Below are 26233 nucleotides of genomic sequence, written 5' to 3' on the forward strand. Positions count from 1 at the left end.
GTCTTGACAACAGACATGTAGGTAGGAAGACTTTGTAAATGCTGCAAACCTCAAGAAAAACAAAGTCTGTAAGTGTGATAAAATTTCAAATTTGTGAAGGAGATATCTACAAATGTACATTGGTGTTTGGGGAGAAACAAAATGAAACATTTTTAGCAAAGGGAGCCTTGCATGCTTGAAAACATTTCGTTACAAAAACTTAAATTGGGCTCAACAATTCTTGAGACTTTGATCTAAATCAAAAGGTTTTTGGATAGCTTATGGATTTTCTCTTCCCTGAAACTGTTGGAAGCCACAGATTTGAAAAGAAATTTCATACAGATATGATTATCACAGTACTGATAAACTGTTATCTCTACAGAACAGCAGTAGGCAAGTCAATGTTTTGTAGGACCAGGTTTCTCTCCCTTAGAGTTACCAGAGGCTGGTAAAAGAAAGTTGACTTCAAGACATGGGGTATTATTGGTGTTAAATGTTTCATGAGTACCTCTCCCCAACATAAAATTCACCAAATCACTTAAATGCAAATAAAGTCATTCTCTACTGAGTGGCTTGGAAAGCAGAGGTTTTGCACTTTCTCTATTCTTTTTATTTTACCACAAAAAGATAGCAATGTCAACTAAAATGTCACCACCTGAAGCACTATTTTCCACATTTTCCAAATTGCACTTCTCAGTTAGACATTTAAAAGCACCCATTTTCCAAATCTTGTTTTTTATTTATTCAAAATTATGTAATGAATTATCATATATTATAAAATGTGCATGCGAATAGAAATTTAAAGCACAAATAAACATTAAATAATATGTTCAAATTAAAATTTCAAATATACAGCAAAATCCTTGCTTTTACTGAAAATACTGATATCATAATTAGCAGAATTAGAACCCATTTTATTCTTTTTGAAAAATTTGGATTAACACTTTGTGATCTAATTATTTGAAAGTCTGATTTCAGAAGTAATATTTAGTACTTGCTGTTTTTTTAAGATTTATTTATTTATTTGAAACTCAGAGTTACACAGAGGTAGGGGAGAGAGAAAGAGAGAGACAGAGAGAGAGAGAGAGAGGTCTTCCATCCATTGGTTCACTCCCCAGTTGCCTGCAACAGCCGGAGCTGTGCTAATCCAAAGCCAGGAGCCTGGAGCTTCTTCCAGGTCTCCCACATGGGTGCAGGGGCCCAAGGACTTGGGCCATCCTCTACTGCTTTCCCAGGCCACAGCAGAGAGCTGGATTGGAAGAGGAGCAGCTAGACTAGAACTGGCGCCCATAGGGGATGCTGGCACTTTAGGCCAGGGCGTTAACCTGCTGCGCCACAGCGCCAGCCCCTAGGACTTGTTGTTAATACTTGTAATAGCTGATGGACAACTCACAAATACAAGATCAAAATGGAAATAGATGTACAATTGGCTGTGTTTATGAATTATAGATTTCATGAAGCATTTTATCTATAATTTTGTGAATTTTTAATTTTAAAGTACTCATCATTTGCATATTTCTTGCTATAAATATATTTGGCATGCCAATTAAAATATATTCTATATTAGAATAAAATAGTTATAAAATTTCTCAGCCTTTTATATGCAACATTTCAAAATACATTAAAAAGTGTTTCAAAAGTTTTGGAGTGTGAAGATGTGAGCATTTTGCTTGAAGTACACATTCATCACTTTTAGCAAGAAAACTGCATAAAAATGGAAACATTTTCAAGTATTTGTTTTCAAAATGTGCCATTTCACTTTGAAAGCAAGTTGATTTCGCACTTCTTAAAAACACCAGATTTTTCATAAAAAGTCCTATTAAAATATGTTTACTTTGTCAAAAATATTTGTTAGATATGGATTACTTTATCCTACAAAGATGGACAATTTTGGAACTCTTGTTTTTCTCTAAAAGAACAATGCTTCACTCATATTTAAATAGAAAAATCTTAAGTGCTTGTCTTGAGCTAACCATTGAATCTGATGTGGTAGAAAAAAATTTCTCATTCCACACAGAATACTATGCATATTCTATTAATATTCTTGTGCAATAACTCAATGGTATTCCAAAGCAATTAACTTCAGTGGATCACAAAGCTGCCAGTCAAGGAATGTGGGAGGGTGAGACCATCAGACCATCTCTGATGTAGCCTTCATTCCTTCTACTTACATCAGCAGGGTGCCTGGACCAGCCTGTGTGTTACATAGGAATAAAATTATTTTTCTTAAAAAAAATACTTAATTGAAAAATTCAAATCCCAATGGTTTATTATAAACTCTGGCGATCACAGAGCTAAAGTTGTGATTCTCACATTTTAGGGGGTACAGGAATAATCTGAAAAAAAAAAACATTAAAATTCAGATCTGTAATCCCCCAACCAAAAAGATCTTTCACAGGTCTAAAGTGTAACTTGGAAATCTATCATTTCATCAAACATCTTAAATATCACAATTGTAGTTTCTTAGCAAACATTTTGAGAAATCTGTATTAAAGGAACTAGAAGAATGTTTCATATTTTCCTCAAGGTTTAAATTCATACACCAGTGATCAGTGTGAGACTTTGCCCACACACTGAAGAAATGAAATGCAGCAAATGGCTCTTCAATGCATTTAAAGAGCTATGATTAATAGGTAGACAAGATTACTAACATGGGCCCACTTAATCTGTATATATTAGTTAATGAATTATGTCCCTGTTGCCAGGTAAGGACTCCATGCTGCGATCTCTTTAGATTAAGTGTACTTGAGCTGTAATCACATATTCTGGGTGAGATATCTGTGAATTCTTCCCGTTTGTTTACAAGTCTTCATGATCACTTCTGTCTTGCAGTTCCCACATTTCCAGTGTCTGTTCTTCTCCCTTAGTTTCGTGTTTACCACAGGGAATCAATCACTGTTTGTGTTCCTCAGTGTATTTGGATGTCAGACAGCCCTGCTCTTCAGTGTTGTCTGTCCATCTTGATCCTGAGATTTTCTCGTTGGCCAACTTTGCCCATAGGCTCTGTCTCAGTGTTCCATCTTACTCTAAAATCCTCTTCTTCCTTTTTTTTTTTTTTTTGTAAAATTTTACTTATTTGAAAAGCAGAGAGAAAGGGAGAGACGAAAGAGAGTTCTTTTATCTGTTAGTCACTCCCCGGATGCTTGCAACTGCAAAGACTGGACCAGGCCAAAGACAAGAGCACAGAACTGAATCTAGTGTTCCACTTGGGTGGCAGGGACCAGGCAAATGAGCCATTACCTGCGTCCAAGCATGTGCATTAGCGGGAAGCTGGAATCAGAAGTGAAGTGGGGACTCTATTGCAGGTTCTCCATTATGGGAAAACCTCTGTGTCAAACCCTTGCCTATAAAATCCATTCCTTACTGCTGTGCGTGGTAATTTACTGCTCTACCTGCTAGTTGTTTCCATCTCCAGTTATAATTCAGGGTGATTTTATGTAATGAACCAGTAGCCATGCTTACAGGACTTACAGAGACTTTGACATTTCTTTCTTCTTTTTCTTTCTCCATTGTCTCTGCAAATGGAAGGGAAAAAGACATAGATTCAGTTTTGCACTCATCTGGATTGTGTCACTGGCTTTGGAAAGTAGAAATAGCTACAGCCATTTTTTTTAGAGTGAGATAAAATTCACATAACATAAAATTATGCCATTTAAAAGGTACAGTCTGGTAGCCTTTAGTACGTTCATAATGTGCAACTAGCACCTCTATATAGTTTGAAAACATTCCCAGTGCTGTCAGCATTGTGGCATAGTTGGTAAAGCTGCTGTGTGTAATGCCGGCAATCTATGTGGGCACAGATTGGTGTCTTAGATGCTCAATTTCTGATCCAGCTCCCTGCTAATGACCTGAGAAAGCAGTGGAGGATGTTCCAAGTGTTTTTAGCCTCTGCCATCCATGTGGGAGACCCAGATGAAGCTCCTGGCTTTGGCCTGGCCCAGGGCTGGCCTTTGTGGCAATCTTGGGAGTGAACCATGGGTGGGAGATCTTGCTCTGTCTCTCTCCCTCTCTCTGTAACTCTGACTTTAAATAAGTAAGTAAATCTTAATAAAAAAGAAAAATCTCTAGAATGCAGCTACTCCCTATTTCATCTTCTTTACAGCTCCTGTGATCAATTTGAGTTCTCTCTGAACAGTTTTACCTATTCTACATATTTCATATAAATGGACTCATGGGATATGTGGTTCTTTGTTACTAGCTTGTTTCATTTAGCTTGAGGTGTTCAAAGTTCACCCACATCCTAACATGTGTCAGTACTTCATTCCTTTATATGGTTGAATAATTATCTATATTTATCTGTCTATGTATCTATCCATCTATCTTCTTGATTTGTTTATCTGTTCCTCTATTAAAGGATACTTGAGTTGTTTCCATTTTTTGGATATTTTTAATTTTGACCAATATGAACATTCATAAACAACTATTTATTTGAATACAGCTTTAGTTTTAAAAAATTTTTCATTCCTAAACACTAAGCTCCCTTTTGTATCTTTAATAAAGTATATTGGAGTGCTTGATAGAGTACTGCAGTGGTCTGACCTATATTGGAGTATGTTGTAGAGTACTGCTGTGGTCTGACATGTATTGGAGTACTCGGTAGAGTACTGCAGCGGTCTGACGTGTATTGGAGTACTTGCTGGAGTACTGCAGTGGTCTGACATGTATTGGAGTACTCGATAGAGTACTGCAGTGGTCTGACATGTATTGGAGTACTTGGTAGAGTACTGCAGTGGTCTTACCCATATTGGAGTATTTGGATTTTATAATGGTCACTGTTTTGTTTTCTTTTGAGGTTGTCACATTCTACTTTAGCCCCTGGTGCTGTTTTCCTGAGAAGGGAATGGAAAACTGGTTGTGGCCACTGCTTTGGGTCCTGGATTAATTCGCCCCTCATTGTAGAAGTGGGAATGTCTATTGTATCACTGCCTAAGAATAGGCAGTGTGTAGTCAATGCACAGCATGACGATTTGAAGGAAAATGCCAGGGAATACTAGGCCATGAATGGTGAACCAAAGGGGGGTATTACATTAGAGCCTGTTTCTGGGCTTTAGTGGATGTGATTTGAGAAAAAGACATTTCTGTCACATTCCTATGTTCTTTTAGTACAAATGTTATGTCCCTGTGCAGCTTGACTTGTGTTTCTAAGTTAGTATTTATCAACTAGAGATTTAGTGTTAGGTCTTTTTACCCCTTGAATCAGCATCAAAAGACCACTATCATCACTTTTGTTAGCCAACAGCCATAATGATAAACAGGATTTCAGTTTTAACATGAGATTTCTTCTGCCCTACACTGGATGTGTAGAGAGATTAAAGTAAAAAAATTTCTGGGGCCAGCATTGTGGTGCAGCAGGAGTGGGTAGATTGCTGCCTGTGATGCTGGCATCCCATATGAGCACCAGTTTGAGACTTGGCTGCTCCACTTCCAATCCAGCTCCCTGCTAATGCACCTAGGAAATCAGCAAAAGATGGCCCAAGTACTTGGGTCCATGCACCCACACTGGGGACCTGGATGGATTTCCAAGCCCTTGGCTTTGGCCTGGCCCAGCCCTGCTCTTGTAGGCATTTGGGGAATGAACCAATAGATGAAAGATATCTTTCTCTCTCTGTGTGTCTCTCTGTCTCTGTTTAATGCTGCCTTTAAAATAAATAAAATGAATCTTAAAGAAGTAAGAAAACATTTAAAGAAGAGAGTATGATCAACACTCAGTTACAAATATTCACTGCTGTCTACAAATCTATATGCACATGTGTATTTCTTTTAACCCAGCAGTCAATTCCTCCTAAAGCTCTAGGCAATTGTAAAATCAGTGTGGGTGCTTAGACATTTAAGGAAGATTAGAGTCAGTAATTTTTTTTAAAGAAGCTAAAATTAATTCTATGTCGTCATTTCTTATTTGGGAACAAAGATCATACACAATGACCATTAGACTTTTATTTGCAAGGAGGCAAAATTAAAGAGACTGCATTATTAAAGGCAGAATGTTGCATGTGGTGAGGATTAAGAATATAACCAGATTGCTTCTTTGGTTTGCAAATATTTTTTACTTTCCTACAGAACAACTCTACTGGGATATAATTTACATATAGTAAAATTAAGGAGTCTTAACGAGTCTAATTCAAGCATTTTTGGTTATGTGTTGTGCAAGTATCAGTACAGTACAGTTTTAGAGCATTTCCATCATATTAAAATATTCCTTGAGTCCACTGTCAGTCTATCCTCACTGCTACCCTCTAACTGATAATTGGTGTGCTTTTTGTCTCTATTGGTTTGCTTGCCTGGAAACGGCACAGAAATCTACTCATGTAAAATGAAGAGTTTTGCATCTGGTTGCTTGTATTGAGCTTAATGGCTTTGAGATTACTCTGTGTTGTATCACATATCTGTATTTTGTTCCTTTTGATCATAATATTTACATTGTATGGATATAGTGCATTTTGTTTATCTAATGATGAATATTTGAGATGCTTCCATCTTTTGGCTATTGTGAATAAAACTGTTGTGAGTGTTTTCATGCAAAGCTTTGTGCTGACATAGTTTCTTTTGGGTAAATACTTAATTTATTTCTTTTTTTAAAAAATAATTTCTTTTGGGTAAATATTTAAGAATGAAGTTGCAGTGTCAAATGTAAATTAATTTTAACTTTTCAAGACATTGCCAAATGGTGTTCCAATTTTCTAGACAAAATATTCTACCCTTTTCTCTTTAAAAAGATTTATTTATTTGAAAAGTAAAGTTACAGAGGGGGAGAAGGAGAAAGAGGGGGAGAAGGAGAAAGATAGAGAGAGAGAGAGAGAGAGAGAGAGAGAGAGAGAGAAATAGACTGAGAGATCTTCTATCTGCTGGTTCACTCCCCAAATGGCAGCAGTGGCTGGACTGGGAGAGGCCAAAGCCAAGAGTCAAGAGCCAGGAGCTTCTTCCAGTTCTCTCACATGGGTGCAAGGGCCCAAGCACTTGCCCTATCTTCCACTGCTTTCCCAGTTACAATAGCAGGGAGCTGGAGCAGAAGTAGAACAACCAGGACTTGAACTGGCATCAGTATGGGATCCTGGCATTACCGATGGAGGCTTAACTCACTGTGCCATAGCACTGGCCTCAATATTATACCATTTTCTGTTGCCATCAACAAGTTATGAAATTTCAAGTTTCTTTCCATCTGCACCAATACTATTTGCATTTTTGAAATAATCATTTTAGTACTTGTGATGTGGTATCACATTCAGATTTCAGTGGGTTTTCCTAAAGACAAATGATGTTCAATGTCTCTTTATGTGCTTAGTAGCCATTCTTCTCTGGTGAAATGTGTATTCAAATATTTTGTTAGTTTCCAATTGGGTAGTTAGTCTTATTGGATTTTAAAAGTATTTTATATATTTAGGATACAAATCCCTTGCTGGGTATCTAGTTTGAAAATTTTCTCCCAGGCTTATCTTTTATTTTCTTTTCTAAATCAAAGCATACATTTAAATGTATTTATTTAATTATTCAGTCATTGAGAAAGAGAGAGAAAAAAACAGACAGAAAAGCTCCCATCTACTGGTTCACTTTCCAAATGCCCACAACAGCTGGGACTGAGCCAGAACAAAGCCAAGAGCCAGGAAATCCATCTGGGTCTCCCAGTTGGGTGGCAGGGAAATCTGATGGGCGCTCATTTTAGGAAGTACAATCGGGTCTCCTCAGAACGAGGGAGGCACCTTCTTTCTCTTGCTCCTTTTTTCATTTTTTTTTTTTTTTTTCCCTTTTTTAAGGGAAAGAGTTTATTGGGGGAAACGCGACAGACTGGAGGGAAGGGGCGAAAAAGGAAAAGGCAGAAGGGGAGCGTAAGAGAGAGAGATCAGGAGACAGAGAGGAAGAGAGAGAGAGTGTGAGTGCGAGCGCCACGTGTTCAGGAACAGGTCCTTTTAAAACCTTGCGGGGGGCGGGCAGGGAAGTGGAACAGCGAATCCCATTAGGATGGGGGTGGGGCTGACACTGGTGGTTGGGCCATGTGGCCACCTGGCTTCCAGCCATGGGGGGGGGCATGCTAGAGCCTAGGATGTAAATCAGGGTGTAGATAGTGCCATAGATAAGACTGCCCCATTTTACTAACACTCCCCCCTTTTGTTTTTTATAAAGCAGGAGTTGTATGGGGTTACATTAGTCCCAAAAGTCCAGGACGGGTAGAGGGGCGATGGTCTTTAGTGCTACTTCCTGCTGACATTGGGCGATAAGGCACTCTTCGTTGGCATGGGGCAATGTGTCAAGCTGCTGTCTCCTGGGTGGGGAGCCGAGTATATCCCTGTAGCAGCATTTGATTGACTGCCTGGTTGCTGAATTTTCATTTGTTCTATTAAATGCAGGTCCACAAAGTTTCTTCTGTGGCCAAAATGTCCTTTCTCTTTAAAGTACAGGAAACCAGGTCTGTTAAAGCATTTTCCATGGGTCTTGAGTGTTCTTTATTTGTTACTGCTTTGTGGTCACTTTCTAAACTTCCAGATTATCCAGCTGGTGTTCATTTTCTTAAGTGCCTTGGATTTGTGTACTTTCCTGATTTCATCAGCTACAAAACATTGGTTCAAATAACTCTTTTCTTGTCCTGTTCCCATGGTTTTACACTTACGTCAGCCCCATTCGCAATCAAGTGAATTGATCACAATGTTTGAAAATTTTAAGATCATGCATCTTAACTGGTTTTCAGTTGTTAAAACTGTGTTATTTTAGGTGATTGCTAACACTAAAGAAGAATTCATGTGACTACATGTTTCAAAGTGAGTGGGCCCATATCTTATTTTTCACATTGATTGAACTTCTTAACTTCCATCCAAGATACAGAGTCTAGATGGTCCTCGGCATTATAACACGATATATGGTGACTGTTATTTTGACTGGAGCATAACTTGGGCATTAGGTGAAAGATACTTTTCTTGCAAATGCAAAGTTCTGATCTCCAGTTTAAGCCCTTACTTGCACTGAAAAGTTTCTATAAACTTTCATAATGGACCATTTTTACCTTTGTCCTTCTAGATCTGCTTTCTACCCTTTTTCCTCTTGCTTTGTTCCCAGAGAGCTCATTTATATGGCCTGTATAAACAATTTCCTTGCTTTCTGGATTTTATCTAATTTTGAAAATTCTTAATAAGTTTTTTTATTTGCTTGAAGGGGGAGAGAGAGAGAGAGAGAGAGAGAGAGGAAATGAGAGACAGAGAGAGGTTTCTCATCTACTAATTTGTTCTTGAAATGCCCACACAGCTGGAGTTGGGACTAGTTGAAGCCAGGATCTGGAAGCACAATCCAAGTCTCAGATGGTGGGAAGAACCAACTACTTCAGCCATCATTATGGCTTTCCAAGGTGTGCATTAGCAGGAAGCTGGAATTGGGAGCCAAGCTGGGATGAATTCAGGCATTTCTAAGTCTTTAAGCAATACCTTAACCACTGTGCCAAATAGAACCCTGTTCCCTGGATTCTCCTGTGTATTTGAAATTATGTCATACTATTTATATAGAGTGATCTATTGTATCCTGTCCTTGGACTTGCATGGCTTTAGATCATCAGAGAATGTGTCAGTGATTTCTGGTTGGATATTATTTTACTTGAATGTATAAAGAAGACCCTTCCTGCCTCATTTTTAGCAAGGCATCAATAAAGTCTATTTCAGCTGTGAAGGTGAATGGGGACTAGATCCTTACATTCAGAAGTTGCATAAAAATAAAAACTATGCAGGAATGCATTGGTGGATCCTGAATGCCTTGGCTAGATCAAAGATACCAAGAGTCCCAAGAATATTGAAGCATGCTTTATGGAAAGTTTTCTTTTAGAGAGCTGTTGTCATTCTGTGAATCTCAACTACATGTCAGACAGCAGTGGGGAGTGAGAGTTAGTGGTACTATCTGACTCAGAACTGATAGAGCTAAGGCAGTCTATGAATGAAGGGTGGAAGTTGGATTTTTATCACAAACTTTAATAGAATACAGGAATGTTGAGTATTTTCTGTGGACTGGTGGCAGGTCCTATAAGAGAGAGCATGCCAGAATATATTTTACTTTTGGTCTTCTCCAAAAAAGAGAATAATGGGATGTAATGGTGAAAGTCCATATAGAATGACAACCAGATAACTAATAGAGGCCAGTGGAGGAACAGAATACTGCATACTCCCCTGGGATCTGAAGTCAGGAGGGCCCAAAAGTGGAACCTCTGGTGGGCTCAAGGGTGCACTCAGAGGAGAAGGAATTAACCTGAAACATTTACGTTTGTGCTGCGCCTTAGAATTATTACATTTTAAATTGTTCCATGGACATTTAATATTCTCTGTAGGATATAAAGTTGGGAATAAGACCATATCCTTATGCACTGTTATGGATTGCTTTATGTCATTTATTTTTATTTACTTGGATTGATATAAAAGTTATATATTGTTGCCTTCCATTAAAATTGTGTTTCTTTTTAGATATGATGGACTTTGTTGCTTTCATGTGACTTTGTGCTAGAACTGCTGTAGTTTAATTATGGAAGCCACTAAGATCTCAATAGATAACTGGTATAGGATACCAAAAGTTCATTTATAAAAATGAAAAAAACAAATGGTACAAGGCAAAAAATGTTATATCTGACTATCAACTAAAAATGACTTGCCGAAGTGTTTATTTAAAAATATCCATTCAACAAATATTGACTGACCACATGTTTTTGTGCAAACCACTGTGTTAGCTATTGAAAACACATAGTGATATCAAATAAGCCCCTTGTTCTCTTTGTGCAGTTATAGAAGTTTAAAAAATCTTAATGCCGGTTTAGCTTTGTAGTGTAGCAGAATAATCCGTTGCATAAGATGCTCACATACCATACTGGACTGCTGGTTCAAGTTCTGGCTAATCCAGCTTGCTGCTAATACAGCTGAAAAGCAGCAGATGCTGGCTTAAGCACTAAAATTCCTGTTACCCATGTGGGAGACCAGGATGGACTTCTTGGTTCCTAGTTTCAGCCTGGCCCAACACAAGCATTTGGGAGTAAAATAGTGGATGAAAGACCTCTCTCTCTCTCTCTCTTGATTTCTCTCTCTCTCTGAGACTCTACCTTTCAAATAAATAAATGAAGCTTTAAAAAAACTTTATGCTTGCAAGAATGCATTGGGAAGCATTTTTGCAAATCAGTTATCTCCTGATGGCATTTCTTAGAAAAACTTTCTATACAAAGACCTAAAGACCTAAAACATTTGTACCTTTTGACCCAATTATTGTATTTCTAAGGGTGTTTGTTGGGAAGAGAATAAAAAATAGAGTTAAAAGAGTGAAGAAACACTTTCATCAGAGCAGTAGGTTTTAACTCAAATGTCTAGCTATTATATTATGGAATGCAATGATTTTTGAAGTGTCTATGATGAGTTGCTAAGTTAAAAGTTAAATAAGAAATTGCATATGTAATTTCAACTATATGTCTGAAAAAAGATAGGAAGAAAATAAATAAATTAAAATGTTGAAAAAATAAATTAAAATGTTGAAAGCTGCCACCTGCAATGCTGGCATCCCATATGGGCACTGGTTCATGTCCTGGCTGCTCCACTTCCCATACAGCTCCCTGCTGAAAGCCTGGGGAAAGCACAGAAGATGGCCCAAGCATTTGGAGCCCTGTGACAATGAGGGGAAACCCAGATGGAGCTCTTGGCTCCTGGCCTTGACCTCACCCAGCTCTGGCCATTGTGGCCTTCTGGAGTGAACCAGCAGTTGGAAGAAAGATATCTCTCTCTCTCTCTCTCTTTCTCTTTCTCTCTCTCCACTCTGCCTTTCAAATAAATAAAAACTAACATTTTTTAAAAAGATGGTATTTTCAACAAATGATTGTGGAATAACTGGATATCCACACGTAAAATCTAGACACAGATCTCACATCCTCCACAAAAATTTACTAAAAATAAATAACAAAACACAAAACTGTCTCCCTCCTAAAAGAGATCATGGGAAAAATCCTCATAACTTTGGATTTGGCAAACACTTTTTACTTATTTCTATTTTTATTTTTCAGTAGAACTTTTAAAGAAGCCATTACTTTTTTGATCTTTTTTAAAACATTAAAAATTTATTTATATAAAGGGAATATATTTTATATATACAGTTTTAAGAACCTAATGATACTTCTCTTCCTCTATCACTCCTACCTTCTCTCCTTTTCCCTTTCTTATTTTTCTTTTAATTTTTGTGATTACTTTAATTTACTTTACAATCAAAAGCTTAATCTCCACTAAAAAAGAATTCAACATGTAGTAAGTAGAAAAACCACTGTTTCTCAGGAGCATAGATAAGGACTATAAATAATAATCAAATCTCAAGGTTGGCAATAATTTTAAAAATCATAACACTAAAGGCACAATCTATAATTCCAACTCATCAACATTAAAAATTTCCCCTCTGTTAAAAACACTGTCAAGAAAATACAAAGATGAGCCACAGTCTTAGTGGAAATTTACCAAAGACATTTGATAAAGGATTGCTATCCAAAATATACAAAGAACTCTTAACAATAAGAAAGCAATAAAAGCAGAAATGGGCTGAAGACATTAAAAGACACCTCACTAAAGAAGATATACAGATGGCAAATAAACATATGAAAAGATTCTCCATATCTCATGTCATCAGTAGAATTAAATTTTAAGCATATCCATACATATATACATATGTATGTATGCATCATCTCATATATATCACTACACATCTATGAGAATGGCCAAAATTTAAACACCAACAGCACCAAATGCTGGCAAGACTGGAGCAACAGAAACTCTCATTCATTATTGGTTGGAATTCCATATATCACAGCCACTGGAAGACCGTTTTATAGCTTCTTACAAAACTAAGCGTACTGTTACCACAATATCCAATGGTTGCATTCCTAGTATTTGCCCGAAGGAATTAAGAACTTGTGTCTACACATGGATGTTCATAGTGGATTTATTCATAGTTTCCCAAATGTGGAAGTAGCCAACTTTTTCTTCAGCGGGTGAGATAAAGTATGGCATGTTTATACAAAGAAGCGTTATGCAGTGCTAAAAAGAAATGAACTATTAAGCCATGGAAATACTCAGAGGAAATGCAAAAGCTTATTACTAAGTGAAACAAGCTAGTTTAAAAAAGGCTACATAAATATTGGAATATGAAGATGACATTCTGGAAAGGCAAAACCATGGAGACAGTAAAAGGACCAGTAATTTCTAGAGCTTTGGAGGGGAGGAGTGAAGGACAGGCGTAGCACAAAGGATTTTAAGACAGTGAAACTACTTGGTACGATGCGATAATGGTGGGTACATGTCACTGTAAGTTTGGTCGCATAGATGTGTGATAACATCAAGAGTGAACCTTGAATGGTTCATTACCACTTCGAGTGTATCAGTGTGGTTCATCAGTTATCGGATTGTACCATTCTGTAGGGGGGATATTGATAATGGAGGAGTCTGCGCATGTGTAGGGGGCAGGGAGTATAGGGAAAATCTCTTTGACTCCTGCTTAATTTTGCTGTGAACCTAAAACTGCTCCAAAAAAAATAAAGTCTATAAAATACATGTTTAGTTAAGAGCCTCTAGCAGAAATAAGTCTGGTTTTGCTACTTTTTATTAATCTGTAGAACTTGCCCTTAGCCCTAACTATTGTCAGATCTCTCTAAAATGGAGAGAACTTTATACAAATTTGTCCTTACTTTTGAGGTCAAGTGATTTACTTTTGCATAAAACAAAGTTTTATTAAAAACTTCATTACATGAGTATTATGGGAAGCAATTTTAAATCCACTCTCCCCTTCTTTAATGAACATCTTTTTTTGGTTTAAGGTAGATAAAATAATTAATAAATCTATTAACCATGTACAAATCAACTGCAGTGTATTTGGCTAAGTTATAAACTTGGGTTCACTAGAACCTTTCTGAGTTGGGAGGTCCCCACTCTTCTCTCCATTTGAAATACACTCTGTGACTATGATCATATCTTGTCTGGGCCAGGTGGGAGCACCACAGCTCGGTGATTTAGTAAATTAGTCAAGTCTGTCTCTCCTCACAATGAATCTAAGTCAGAAGTTTTGATGTTTTCTTCCTAGACTCCAATGGATCATCTTATATCTTTTTTTTTTTTTTTTTGACAGGCAGAGTGGATAGTGAGAGAAAGAGACAGAGAGAAAGGTCTTCCTTTTTGCCACTGGTTCACCCTCCAATGGCCGCCATGGCTGGCGCGCTGCGGCCAGCGTACCACCCTGATCCGAAGGCAGGAGCCAGGTGCTTCTCCTGGTTTCCCATGGGGTGCAGGGCCCAAGCACTTGGGCCATCCTCCACTGCCTTCTTGGGCCACAGCAGAGAGCTTGCCTGGAAGAGGGGCAACCGGGAAAGAATCTAGCGCCCCAGCTGGGACTAGAACCCGGTGTGACGGCACCACTAGGTGGAGGATTAGCCTATTGAGCCGCAGCGCCGGCCCATCTTATATCTTAATAAGAACAAATGCAGAGAAAACAGGCAGCAAATGTGGTTGAGAGATCAGGTAAAATGAGAATGGCGAACGGTTTTAGAATTCTGCAAAAGTGGAGATTTTGGTGACCTTGTCAATGTCATTCGATGGAGTGAGGAGACAAAACAGAGTAGGAGAAAGAGTGAGATGAAGAATAAAAGATTAATCTTAAGGGGAAGATTCTCTGTGAAGAGAAAGTAAATAAATATACCATCATTAGATGGTGTGTGAGAAGGTCAAGGATTCTGTTTCATTTATAATTATTTATTTGAGAGGCAGATGGGGGAGGGTGACGAGATTGAGACTGAGGGAGAAAGGGCTCTCATCTGTTGGTTCACTCCCCAAATGTCCACAAGAGCCAGGGCTGGGTTGTATCTGAGTGGGGAGGTGGGAACTCTGTACAGGTTTCCCACGTGAGTGGCAGGAACTCAGTTACTTGAACCATCACTACTCTCTCCCCAGGTCTGCATCAGCAGGAAGCTGGAGTCGGGAATCAGAGCCAATTATCGAATTCAGACACTCCACTGTGGGACAGGCATCTTGATACCTGAGCTAAGTGCTGAACCTTTCATTTTACTTGTAAAGGATGTGTGAGATGTATGTGTTATATTAGGATGCATGTATCCTCTATCTTCTATCTTTGTAGCCTATCTGAAAAGCAGTTTAGCTTGCAATTGATCCTTTCTGCTTCTTGTGTCATGGCATTACTAAGAGGACCGGAGTAGACAGACACAATCTTCTAAGAGATCAATTTCATGTTTTCATTTTTCTTTATATACTTGTAACTATGTAAATACTTATTTTTGATATTTTTGTTGGAATGGTTTCATCCATTCTCAGGGCCAAGGGCAACCTGGAAAATAAGCACCTGTGCCAATAGCCTGGATGATATTACCACAACAGTGGCATGAATGCAGAGATACGCCAATGCTGTTGCTGAACTGCTGCTAGAAATAGTGTACAGTGGCAGACCTTCTTCCATGGTAAAGTAGCAATGCAAACTAGCCCTGTCCACGGGCAGCAGGCTTGGGCCATTTTGCAGCAAAGGGCAGTGAACCTGACAGAAGGTGGTGCTATGCAAAGCAGAGAGAAGTCATCTGAGAGTCTCATCTAAGGAGATGGCAGACTGTAACAACAGCTGTTTCTCCTGTGTTCCAGCTGCAGAATTCAGGTCTGTGCTTCATTTATTACTCTAATCGGTCCAAAGTGTGCATCGATACTCAGGCAGACTCCATTTAGCCATTCAGAGTCACTGTGAATGCTCATATGATATATAGTTCACACAATAGAAAATTGGCAGATTATACAAATACAGCACTATCTCGCCTCGTTTGCTAAAATAGAAATTAAACCTGCAATTTTAGTCATTGTGTTATCTAGAAATTTCTTTGCAGATATTTCAAAAAGCTGTACAGTACTATGGAAAATACAACAATTACCATACTATCGAGACAATTACTGGATAGAAAGAATTCCATTTTATTGCTGTAAGTCAGCAAGAAAAATGATCAAAGTCAACATGATAATAGGACTAATGTATGACTTGAGGATAAGCTTCTGAAACCAGTCAATTATAGATTGCTCAACTTCTATTTTGCCTCTTAGTTGGTATTACTGGTTGGTGACTATCACTGAAAGAAAGCAAAGAAGGAAAAAGACATAGAAAGGTAGTTGAGTGAATGGTAAGTAAATTTAGGGTACATATTTCATAAAAAGGATATAATACTGAATATGCCTTTTATGAGTTCATATAAAGTTGTTCAACTTTTCAAAATCCCAAGATATTTCAATGGTTTTTAAATACATTTATAAATGTAGCAAACAATATCAAAATGAACATGTCTGAGTAAAATTTCATGCTTTTTACAAATCCTACCTGCTAACCTAGTCATTTTAAACAGCATTTAAAATAGGTAAAATTCTAGGACAAACCAAGAACAGTATACACCTCCTTGAGGTCTATTTTAATACCACATAACCTGAGGCTAAAACTAAATCTCACCTCATTTGTTTGCAATTCCCTCTTCTAAACGGTTGCCTTAACAGAACATCAGACATGGTAGTGACTGAAAATAAGGACAGGGTAAGCTACTTGCAGAGCCTGAAGGGGAAGACCATTAAAAATGGATGCATAATAAATGAGATTAGCCGATTGAGGATGACATCCAAGCAAGGGTTCTCAAATGTGTCTCTGGGAGACTTAGGGTCACTGAGGTGTGGAATCAGGGAGACAGGAGTGTGAGTGTAACTCTAGCAATGAAGCCTTAATCAGCTGCAGTCTATACCAGCCAAAGGAATACGAAATTAACAAAAAGGGAGAAGGCTTGCAAAGCTCCTAAAAAAAAGAGAGGATCCCACTCTTTCCATTTGTGCCCACCCTGGGAGGGGAGAGTCCTTAGGAAGCCCACATGGGTTTTGATCTTGTCTGGCACATCCAGATCTACGTTACAGAGGATGACTTGGGTATCCCAGCTCAGTGGCTCATCGAGTTGTGTATGTATCCTCTTAGTGTGATTCTACAATTGTCAAGCAGCAGTTTGGGGATTTAATTACAGAATTTAGGTAGACAAGTAACAGCTCCTCCCTCCCTCAATGTCAAATTAATTAATTTGAACAATGAAACAAATATTTATGGAGCATCTATTTTACACCTGGGTCTAAAACAAGAGAAGCATAGGCTCAGTCTTCACGGAGCTTATGAAATATTCTTTCTCATTAGTGGTTATTTATCATCATTAAAAAGAACATTGACAGAATGTTTTATTTATTTAGACTCTAATAATTTTATTGTCACAGATTAGTCATCCTGACTTAGATTACTCTGTGAGTGTTGTTAAAACGTCAGTTTATGGACATGCAGGCGAGGAGAGGGCTGACAGTGATGTCCCCCAAACAGTCGCACAGAACACAAACATTATCTGGATGGCCAGCTTGTCACCTTCAAGTGACATGTCTACCGTGTTTCTGCTTGCCTGCACCAAATCATATCTTCAGAAGTAATCATGAGACAAGATTCCAAATGACGCATGTCAGAAAATGAAAATGATCTTCATGACATGATTCCTTAGAAACTGAAACTAAGAGGGAAATTTGGTACTCTGATTTCTTGCACAAAAGAGAATGAATACAAAGGAATCATATTTTAAGTGATTATTTGAAAAAGATACATGCTTTTTTTATTTGTAAAGTAAAAGGGAATTTCTCTAAAATGGCCTTGTTTATAATTTAAGAACTTTTGTACTTAAATGTTTTTTCCTACTTCAGTGAAATATTTCAAATTAACTTACACTTCCTAAGCTGGTTAGAAAGAAATATTAGTTGAAGATTAACTAAATTATTGAATTAAACTAGAAGCATAAATTATAATAAAAATTTCTTAGAAAAGGTAAGTATATATTAAATTATAGTAGATTTTGGAGTCCTTCATGTCAATTAAAAATGTAGACTAAAATTCATGTGAAATAAACATAAGATTCTATATATCCTTTTCCAGGCCTTTTTATTTTTGCAATCTTTCAATCATGTGAATAGTATAGTGATTTAAAAATTTAATCCTTAAATATAAAAAGCCATGAAAAATAAGTTAGAAATGTAGCCAAATTGAGACTAATTGTGTCTCTAAAATTTTTTAATGTTTAGCTGCAATATTAAATATTATATTTTAAAGCTCAAACTTTATATTTAGAGGTATTTATAAAAAGAGAATTTTGATTCTATAGCTGAGTGCTTAGGAAAGGCTGCACACAAATATGAAAAGACTGAAGTAATTGAGCTATCTGTCTACAGTGCTCTGAAAGCCACACTTTCTAATCTTGAACTGCTGCTTGCTTTAGGGCTTCTGCACTCACATTTGTAGCTTTCATTTCAACAACAAATCCCAGTTCAGATAGCCCTTAGGGCCAACATGGTGGTAATTTGGATGTTCTGGCGCTGAGCTCCACTTCTAGCCTTCCTTTTCTTTCCTATCCTCATTCTTTAAAAATTTTTTTAAAAATTACTTATTTGAGAGAGAAGGGAGAGAGCAAGAAAGGGTGCTCTCCCACCCACTGATTCACTCTCCAAACACCTTCAATGGGCTAGCACCCAAAGTGAGAGCTGGGAACCCAATTCAGGTCTCTTACATGGGCAACAGGACTTGACCCACTGCCTGCTACCTCTAAAGGTACACATTAGAATTGGAATTGGAGAAGGTACACATTGGAATTGGGAGCAGACCTGGGACCTGAACCCAGGCACTCTGATATGGGATACTACACCAAATGCTTGCTGTTCCATTCTTCTTCATTGGTCCTTCCTTCATCTCCAATGCTTCTTCATATGGGATACCATTCTCTCTTTGCTGATTATTTCAAATTTCAACCCACAACAAGTCATAGTTCTTTTTAGCAGCTTTGCCCGATACTGCACACTCACATGATTTTACTTTTTTTGACAAGTTTCTGTAAAATAGTAAATTACTGCTGATTTTGACTTTGGCATTAGTTGTATCTATTGACTTCTATGTTCTATATTCTGAAATTAAATAAATATTAACCAAGAAGGATTCCACTACATTCTTTGAGGAAGTGAGCACCTATGGCATTGGGGGTCTGAGTAATCTGGACCTGATAAGGTAAGGCTGTTGTTGACTTCCTGTTTCCAGGCATTCTCTGCTTTCTTCAGAGGCTTCCAGATTCTAGATGAAGAAGTGCTTTGTAAACTCCAATGTGTCTATCGAATATCAAGACTTGCAAAAAATTCTTGTTTTATTTTCACATGCTTCTTATGTTGGAATAGAACAATATTATCATACAGAAATATTCATTTTATTTTGGAGACATGATAAAATACTACTTATCCATTGGTAACCATTTCTATGTTTTAATTCACCTGAGATTTTTCACTTGGAGGGCAGGAGTACATATAATTGGTGAGGCAGCTGAGAAGTTAGAGGTGAGAAGGATGTTAAGGATGATGCTGGGACCACTGGGTATATACAACACATGCCACATACAAAGAATCACTATCCAGAACCTAAAAAGAATGCCTATAAACCAACAAGAAAAAGACAACCCAATAAAAAATTGGTAAAGTGATATGAGCAGGCAATTTGCAAAAGAGGAAGCAGTAGATGATGCCTAAGCATACAAAAACACATTTAAACAGAGCAGTTACCAAAAGACACAGACACATATTAAAACAACGATACCATTCCACAAGCATCAGCTCAGTAAAAGTTGAATGGCCTACCAACAAGTGAAGCAAGGAGGCCAGCGCCGCGGCTCACTAGGCTAATCCTCCGCCTTGCGGCACCAGCACACCGGGTTCTAGTCCCGGTCGGGGTGCCGGGTTCTGTCCCGGTTGCCCCTCTTCCAGGCCAGCTCTCTGCTGTGGCCAGGGAGTGCAGTGGAGGATGGCCCAGGTGCTTGGGCCCTGCACCCCATGGGAGACCAGGATAAGTATCTGGCTCCTGCCATCGGATCAGTGCGGTGCGCCGGCCGCGGCGGCCATTGGAGGGTGAACCAACAGCAAAGGAAGACCTTTCTCTCTGTCTCTCTCTCACTGTCCACTCTGCCTGTCAGGGGAAAAAAAAAAAGTGAAGCAAGGATATAGGCAAATATCTCACACAAACCATTGAACAGAAAGCTCAATGGTAACTTGGGAGGGCAATCAGGAAAGGTGTGGTACACTTTCAATACTTTCCTGAGATGCCCACCTGGTATGTCACATGTACTCTCTTCATTACACTTGAGTAGCATGCCTGCTGCTACTCTCTGTCTCATGTCTGCATTCTTTCTTGTGCAAAGCAAGGAACTCTGAGCAACTGATCTATGGTAACATATTTTACCACCATGAAGGCACTAGAAGGAAAACAGTGAATAAAAGCCATTCAGCTACAGATGGTTGTGAGTCAGGGTTTCAAGCCCATACCAATGGACAGTGTGACCACTGGACCATCACTGGACTACACAGACAATGTTCTCCCAGGCCACCTCTGAACACCACAGGACAGACAGCAAGAAAATAGCCATAAGCAACTGTATGTCCATATGCCAGTTCTGAGGAAAATACTAAAGATGGATCTTCATTCATATTACCCCTATAAGATTATGGGTTACTTCTTTTGAGGGAGGAATGTTAACATAGCTAGCTAGACATGAGCCAATGTGTGAATAAGGGGCCAGAGAAAAAGAGGCATTTCTGTGTGACTGAATGAGGAAAAATGTAGAAATAAGCTAGCAATTATGTATCTAGAGTATTGAAAGAAATGTAGTAACAAACCAGCATTTACATATCAAAAGTATTGTCATTATTCAATAACCTGGTTGGATGGGTCTCAGTCCTCTTCTGGAGGCAGCTTAAGGGAATCTCATCATCATTTGCCAAGGGGGCTATTGTGAACTTCTAGGAGGAATTCCACACCTGGAAAGCTCTCCAGCCAGCCATATCCCAGAGAGGGTTTAGAGAGAAGTGGAGAAATGGAGGACCCATACCATATACATAAAGGACTGTCGCTCCCCCTCTTCATGGAGGAACGACACAGGACCCTGCGCTGTTCTTTTGTCTGCTCGGCCCTCCCCGGGTTTGCTGCTGGTTCTTCCCGGGTTGGCTACCGTCCCTTCCACCTCCGTGGAAGGGCGGTTCCCCCTGCCACTTTCCCCACTTCCGCGGGGGAGCGGCACACCGCCGGCCGGCTCTCTCGGGGGCTGCTCAGGTGTTCCTTCAGATAGATGTTCCTGGTGCATGTTGTCTCTCTCCTCCTTTATAGTCCTCTTCCGCCAATCCGTGCTCTGCTACCCACACGCTGAGTACGCTGCTCTCCTGCAATCAGGAGCAGGTCCTGCTGTTTATTGGTTGAACTGGAGGCAGCTGTGTAGAAGCTGTTTGCTCCTCTCCCAGCGCCATATTGTGGGAGAGCAGATGCATAGAATAAGTCTTAATTCCAGTAACTTAGTCTAGTCTGAGTTGCTCCCCACAAAGGACCAAGTATGAATGCAGACTGGGCTCTCAGTTTTTTTTTTTTTTTTAAGATTTATTTATTTATCTGACAATCAGAGTGAGAGAGAGAGAGAGAGAAAGAGAGAGAGAGAGAGAGAGAGAGAGAGAGATATCTTCCATCCGTTGTTTCACTGCCCAGATGTCTGCAATGGCCAAGAATGGGCCTGGCTGAAGCCAGGGGCTTCTTCTGCATCTCCCACATGGGTGGCAGAGGACCAAACACTTGCACTATCTTCTTTTTCTTTCCCAGGTGCATTAGCAGGGAGCTTGATCAGAAGTGGAGCAACTGGGACACTAACAGGTGCCCTTATGTGATACTGGCATCGCAGGTGGTGGCTTTACTCACTATGCCACAGTGCCAACCCCCAGACACTCAGTTCTTTACTGAGATGCCCACCTGGTCTGCCAGGTGTATTTTTCATTAAACTTGGCTAGCATGTTTACTGCTAAACAAAAAAGATGTAGTGAAACTGAATTGTGCAAGTAAAGGCCTGGGTAATGAACTCCTGAATATATATTAAAGAAATCATAGTACACGTGCAAAGTGAGGACTACAGCTTCAGCTGGAAAACAAAACAATAAAACATAAACTAAATGTTCATTGTGGTACATTCATACAATGGAATGCTATGCAGCAATTTAAAATAATTAGCTGGGCCTCTATATGGATCTGAACTATCAAAAAGAATCCTTTTGAATGAGAGAGTTTATAGATGTGTGGATATATCTTTGACATCACCTATCTTATCAAGAAGAACCCTATTAATGTATTTATTTATTTTATTTTTGTCTCCTCTCAGGAAAACATAAGCTTAGGAGAACAGGCACTTTTTGTCCAGTCTATCTTCAGTGCCTTGGTACTTAGACAACTTTTAGTAAATATCAGTTATTACTGGATATATATATAATAATAATTTTGGGGTTCCAGCAAGCTGCTATTGCTACTTCTTTCCTTAATGGTCCTGTTATGATGATGTGTGGTGCCAGTTCCTTTGGTTTTAAGGGTGTGTCTTAGCTTTCAGAATACCATATTCAGTCTGTGAATGCTGAAAGCAGAGCTGGAGGCAAGAACTTTTTGGAGGCAGTTTATTGTTGCATTGATTCCAGGATTCAAGAGCAGAGATAGAGGGAGAAAGAAGAGAAGTTAGTGTAGGGTGTATTAGAGAGATAGGCCACAGGGGCTGGTCCCCCATGTCTGTCTGGGAAGCAGACAGCTGGAGCATTTGTCCACTCAGTCCTATCTGCTACAGCTTGAAGTTTGCCTTGGGGCATTAACTCCTTATGGCTCCTGGGTTTTACTGGAAAGCAGGCTCAGTGTTCTCCTTTGGTGGTGGGGAAGGTTCTGGGACATGGTAGGAACCTGGCGTGGCAAGCATCTGAACTGTTTCACAACTGGGTGACAGCAAGATGTGACACAGGCTCAGGAGGTGTCTCCCATGCATTTCCTCCCTCCCTCCCTCCCTCCCTTCCTTTGCAAAGTAGCAAAGTTTTATGGGGATAGGGCATCTGTCAGAGTACAAGGGACACAGAAAGAGTGTCCAGTCACTCAGACTGGGGGAAAGCAAGGGTACACAGTTGAATGGAGAGATTACACCTGACGGGCCAGGTGTAATCAGAGCTGAGAGTTGAGTGCAAGGTCTTTGTTCAGATTGCTAGTTTTTAAGGGAATTAGTCTAATTCTTCCCACTGTTTCTCTTTACCTCCTCCCCCTTCTCCTCCAGGACAAAGCATTTGCTGAGTGTAAATTAGGAAAATTTCTCCTCAGGTTTACTACTCAGTCTTATCGGACTGGGATGCCCTCCTGGCACCAGGCAGAAGAGCTTCCCCTAGGGTGCCTGCTTTGGAGGAAGGCTGTGAAGGTTTTATTGCTCCATGTTATCAGTCCAGGTAACCCATCTGGTGCTGAGAAGAGAGGATTGTCCTGGGGGAGCTACCATTTTCACACTGATACCTCTAAAGGGAGCTGTCCCCAGCAGGTACATTTTGGGTGAAGGAAAGATTGACAGCAGTGGGTTTTAATCTCTTTCCTTGGGAGTTCCTTCTGAAGTGGTGGGGGCAAAGTTATAAAGGGTAGATCTTCATCTCTCATCTTAATTCAACCAAGCAGGTTGGCCCAAGTTCATCTGTTGCACATATTGAGCTTCTGAAGTTGTAACTCTGCCTCTCAAATAAGTAAAGAAAATATTTAAAAAAAGAAATGCTGAAAGATTTTGAGCCTGACAAAATCAATGTTCATAATATATATCTACATTATAAACTTTAAAAAACATACTGCCTTTTAATAATACTGTTTTATTCAATTGCTTCTTTAAATATTAGAATCATTTTTAGAATAAAATATCTGCACTTTTTTTGTAGCTGTGTGTTATGGCTCCAAGAGAATTCCTTTTTGTGATTTGGTGATGGTTATATAGTCAGTTATTTTATAATATTTATTAAATGTTTTGGCTTCTAATATGTGTTTCATATATTCTCTTTCATTTAATGTCAATTGTAATCCAATCTGAGTCAAATTGGAGAATAAGTTAATATTTTGCATATGTAAACTGATTTAGACATATAGGCCAAAAAAAGACATTATTTTTTGAGTACTGAAACCACACCCGAATATTTAATTTTACTTCAAAATTTGTATTCTTCTAATTTTATCTTTGAATGTTGCTTCTGTTTTTCCTAGATTTTGGGGTGGTAGCCATAATTTCTGTTTCATAGCTTTTGTGTTAATCATAATGTGTTTCTTTTATAAGGAAGTAAATGCACTATTAAATTTAATGAAAATTATTAACTGTCTTTTCCTTAAGTGATCCAATATATATAATAAATCTGTTTATAAAATGTATTTTAATTGATTATACTACAGAGATATGCATAAAATAAGCTATTTGTTCCTATTGTTAGTGATGGTTTTATAAATATTTAAGACCTGAGTTGCTAGTTGATGCAGTTTTCCACTCTTTTCCACTACCATAAAATTTCATATAATACATTTTGATGATATACACATATATCTTTGCATTTTTAAAAAGTATACTTCATTTAATTAGTAATCCTATGCAGTAGGTATTATGTTACCTCCATGTAAAAGAGGAGCTAAAGTCACACATAACATAATAATGAATTCATTTTTTATATTGATGCACTCTGAATCAAAATCTATCTGATTCTGAGCAGTAATTGTGACACACACCTCTCAAAAAGAAGAGAAGGAATTTAGAAACCAACTAATATTTTTGGGAACATCTTGTTACAGTCACTCAGATTAAATGAACAATTTCTTACTTTATTTTCTGTTAACCTGATTATTCTTTGTGTTAAAGGAAGTCTCCGGGCATGCAGTGTATCAGTCTGGAGACAACTGTTACACTGGGACATCTTAAGCACTTATTCATTATGTGGCCATTTGTATCTTCTGCATCTGAGCCTGTGTGGTTCATTTCTAGGAAAATAGAGATGACTTATCTTCTGCCATCCATCCAGGATTTCACAAGAGACAAGGGGTGTAGAAAAGAAAGGAACTAGACCATCGTCGAGTAGGTACCAAACTCTACGATAGAGGAATGAGTGTGATTGTCAGATGTATACAAGGGTGAGACAGGCTATGAAAAATTATTTTCCAAAGGCAGCAGTTGTGTAATGTTGGTGGGTGATTCTGCGCTGTCTAGTTGAGGGGATATATGACTGTCCTGAGGGGTGTTGCCGTGGGACAGTTCATAAGTTCAGGAAAATAACGAGAAAATAATTCATGTCACTTCTCCTATTTGATCCAAGGGCATTGATGGAAGGCACTCACCAGACGTCAGCTAGATCAGCTAAGTAGGCTCTGCTTCCATCTGCACCAGTTTCCCTGGTGTGGAGCTTGGGTGGGTGGGAGGGTGAGGCTGGCAGCCTCTAATTGATGATTTCCTTCTTTCCTCCTTCCGTCTCCCCTACCCTAGCAGGTTTCGAGGCCCTGTCCAATGTCCCATGTCTGTCATCTGGCATCTTGGAGAAAGGGACATTTGGTTCATTGCTATACTCTTTCTGCTTGTTTTCATTTTTTATTTTTAAATTTTTAATTTATTTATTTTGAAAGGCAGAGTTAGTGAGAGAGAGAGAGACAGAGAGAAAGGTCTTCCTTCCATTGGTTCACCCCCCAAATGGCTGCTACGGCCAGCGTGCTGCGCCTATCCGAAGCCAGGAGCCAGGTGCTTCCTCCTGGTCTCCCATGTGGGTGCAGGGCTCAAGCACTTGGGCCATCCTCCACTGCTTTCCGGGGCCACAGCAGAGAGCTGGCCTGGAAGAGGAGCAACCGGGACAGAATCCGGTGCCCCAACCGGGACTAGAACCCCGGGGTGCCGGCACCACAGGCTGAGGATTAGCCAAGTGAGCTGCGGCAGCAGCCTCTGCTTGTTTTTATAACAGAAAAACACCAGAACTGACTTTCCTTCAGTGCCTCACCCTCAGACTCAGGGAATTTTCTTTTGTTGGCCAAACAATGCATCTTGCCAATCAAAGGCTTTACATTCAAAGCTCTTGTTTTTGATAAAAGCTTCAAAAGTTTATTTTTTGGATGCTTCTGATGCATGCAAAGAGTAGAAGGAAGGAGAATATTACTGCAAGTATTTGCTTATTTTTATTTTCTGGATGTAGTTTCTGTACATAATTTATAAAATCAAATAGTTCTACAAGTTTTAGGATGAATACAGTAGGGTGCTATTTCTCCTCTCTCTAGTTTCAATTTTTTCTTCATAGATGCAACCATTTTCAATGTTTCCAGCTGGTTCTTTGTTGGTATTTACTTATGTGTTTCAAAATAACAGCTTTGATTTTTGGTTTTACATATT

This window comes from Oryctolagus cuniculus, chromosome 14, assembly GCF_051225735.1.
Source record: "Oryctolagus cuniculus isolate XC-2025 breed Fujian yellow rabbit chromosome 14, ASM5122573v1, whole genome shotgun sequence".
NCBI classification, from domain to species: domain Eukaryota; kingdom Metazoa; phylum Chordata; class Mammalia; order Lagomorpha; family Leporidae; genus Oryctolagus; species Oryctolagus cuniculus.